The sequence below is a fragment of the Diaphorina citri genome, unplaced genomic scaffold, assembly GCF_000475195.1.
Source record: "Diaphorina citri unplaced genomic scaffold, Diaci psyllid genome assembly version 1.1 scaffold2889, whole genome shotgun sequence".
NCBI lineage: Eukaryota > Metazoa > Arthropoda > Insecta > Hemiptera > Psyllidae > Diaphorina > Diaphorina citri.
The window spans coordinates 25,758-29,211 of record NW_007380302.1 but is presented as its reverse complement, the minus strand read 5'-3'; the positions used below and the strand labels follow the sequence as shown (position 1 = coordinate 29,211).

At 37.9% G+C, this 3,454-nt stretch overlaps 1 pseudogene; it reads right to left on the bottom strand.

Annotated features, from left to right (window-relative positions):
• Positions 1-1,128: 1,128 nt before the first annotated feature.
• Positions 1,129-3,146, bottom strand: LOC108253741 (annotated as a pseudogene).
• Positions 3,147-3,454: the final 308 nt, after the last annotated feature.

Here is a 3,454-nt window from a genome sequence, read left to right as displayed (position 1 = left end):
AAATTGAAACCAAGAGAAAATCAAAATTCAAGACGGTCCAAATTCTATACCAAAGAAATCAAAATTTAAACCAAAATTCCACGGAGTAAAATTCATCAAAATCAAAGAACAAATCAAATCCAAATTTTTCACCAAAAGAAAATCAAACAAAATTCAAGACGGTCCAAATTCTATAATCAAAGAACTCAAAATTTAATTCAAAATTCCAAGGAGTGAAATAGAACAAATCAAATCCAAATTTTTCACCACAGAAATCCAAATTGAAAACAAGAGAAAATCAAAATTCAAGACGGTCCATCCAAATTTTATATCAAAAATCAAAATTGAAACCAAAATTAAAGGCACCAAAAAGAAATCAAAATTTTACTGAGTTTCTTCTTTTAAAAGCATCATCAAAATTCAAGAAGGAAATATCGACAGACGACACCGAAGCGAATACAATAGTCCGTCCACTATACCTTTTATTATTAGTAATAATAAAGGAAGGACGGACTAAAAACGGACGTTTTTTGTTTGTTTGTTTTTTTTTAGAGGTTTGACAGAACGAACTGTAACTCCCAAGGTCTTATCGTCCCGAAATCGAAGAGAGAAGGAAGACAGGATAGGAAAAAGCCAGCCGTTCCAAGAACGAACCTTATCCCTTCAGGATAAAATCCGGCCTGGGCGGGAATCGAACCCGCGGCCTAGCGCTTACACTCACCTTTATGTGTACGCACGTGATATTTCAGTCCATGTTTCGAGCTGAACAGTTTACCGCACGTCTCACACGCGAATTTCTTTACGCCCAGGTGCGCGGGCGGGAATCGAACCCGCGGCCTAGCGCTTACAAGGCAGACGCACTACCAACCAAGCTAACTAGGCTGGCATTTTGAATATTTAAACCTGTAGTAAGCTATCGTAAAATCAACATATTATAAAAACACATCTGGCTCAGTTTTTTTTTTTTTTTTTTTTTTAGAGGTTTGACAGAGGGAACTGTAACTCCCAAGGTCATATCGTCCCGAAATCGAAGAGAGAAGGAAGACAGGATAGGAAAAAGCCAGCCGTTCCGAGAACGAACCTTATCCCTTCAAGATAAAATCCGGCCTGGCGCGGGAATCGAACCCGCGGCCTAGCGCTTACACTCACCTTTATGCGTCCTCACGTGATATTTCAGTCCATGTTTCGAGCTGAACAGTTTACCGCACGTCTCACACGCGAATTTCTTTACACCCAGGTGCGCATCTATGTGGCGCTTCAAATCCGATGCGCGCACAAATGCCTTGCCGCAATATGTACATACATACGGCTTCAAACCTGATGAACAAAATAGTTTTTATAATAATAGAAGCTGTTAATATAAAAAAGATGGAAAAAGTGGAGAAATTTCGCAAAAAAGGATTTACAGGGAAAAGGGCTAATTGTACCCCCCCTATATGATTTCATTTGATTCAATGGAGGAGTTGCAATTAGTATTAGTATTAGTATTAATAGTGCTTTATTTATTCATATTTTTAACAGTAGGTACAATATTACAATAGTAATAAATACAATAAATGAGTAAGGGAGTGCCTACCTAGATATAGTTACTTAATGGTTGGGGCCACGAACCAAGCCGAATTGGGAAAATATTTTTAATGAAAGGTCGATTCCTACGTAAAAAGTTGTGAAAAATCCAAATATGAGGTCAAAACTCGGAAAAAGTAACTTTAAAAGGTCGAAAATTTAATTTTCAATTGCCGTTCTAATGAAAAAGTTCGAAGAGTTGTGACGTCAGATTTCACGTCAATATGCGCAGAAACGCTTGCGCACATTCAAACGAAGCGGGAGTCATGATCATGAATTATGACGTCATCGCCTACAGGAGCGTATGCCGTGACGTCAAACTTCACGATTTACCGGTATTTTTTAAATCGATTTATCTCGGGCTCTAGAAGTCGTAGAAGAAAAAGAAAAATTCCGTTGGTCCTCATTTTTCCTGCTCTATGACTTTGAAACATCACCCAAGTAAGCGCAACTGATCTATTCTCATACAGTTTAAATTCTCATAGGTTAAAGTGTTGGACTTTGGATCTGGAGGTTGTTGCTTCAAGACATTTTTTTGTTTGTTTGTTTTTTGTTTTTTTTTTTTTTTATTATTATTATTTTTAAGTACATATTACATATTATATCCTATTATTTTCTAAATCCTGTGTAGGGATGATTCTTAAATATTATTTCTTACCTCCGTGAGCCTGTATATCATCCTTCATATGACACAGCTGAATGAAGAACTTCCCACACAGCGGACACTTATAGTTGGAACTACCATAGTGCGTTTTTATCTTGTATATTCTTCAGAACTAAAATTAGTTCCAACTTTTAACACTAGATTTCTGGTGGTTAAGAAGACGCCCTCTTGGATTTCCAATGGTATAGATTGATTTTTTACTCAAAATAAGCGCTGGCACAAGACCTTTATTTATTTCTTTTTTCCCCTAAATTTTGTATTTTTTCCTTCCAAAGAGCAATAATTAGTCCGATTTTAAGGAAAAAATAAGTATTTTCTTACCTCCGTGAGCCTGTATGTGATCTTTCATATGACACAGCTGAATGAAAAACTTCCCACACAGCGGACACTTATAGTTAGAACTGCCGTAGTGGACATGTAGGTGCGCATTGAGTGAAAACTTGCGCGTGAATTGTTTGCCACACTCGCCGCACTGATACGCAGAAGTAGTGGTAGCTAACGGATCGCGCGGTCTGATTTCGCGCGCACCTGCAATACAAATAATAATAAGTGTTAAGTTGCGCAATAGATGCGCATTGAGTGAGAACTTGCGCGTGCTTCCACGGAGTAAAATTCATCAAAATCAAAGAACAAATCAAATCCAAATTTTTCACCAAAAGAAAATCAAACAAAATTCAAGACGGTCTAAATTCTATAAGCAAAGAACTCAAAATTTAATTCAAAATTCCAAGGAGTGAAATTCTTCAAAGAACAAATCAAATCCAAATTTTTCACCACAGAAATCCAAATTGGAGAAAATCAAAATTCAAGATCTGATACGCAGAAGTAGTGGTAGCTAACGGATCGCGCGGTCTGATTTCGCGCGCACCTGGAATACAAATAATAATGTGTTAAGTTGCGCAATAGATGCGCATTGAGTGAGAACTTGCGCGTGCATTGTTTGCCGCACTAATACGCCGAACTTACGACTAGCTAACGGCGCGCGCGGCCTGATTTCGCGCGCACCTGGAATACAAATAACAATTAATGAATGTTAAGTTGCGCAATAGATGCGCATTGAGTGAGAACTTGTGCGTGAATTGTTTGCCGCACTGGCCGCACTGATAGGCGGAAGTAGTGGTAGCTAACGGGTCGCGCGGCCTTATTTCGCGCGCACCTGGAATACAAGGTATAGGTATAGGTATGTTTTATTTGGTATCAATTTTTTTTTTTTACAAAGAATTTCTTTTTTTTTTTTTTACCATA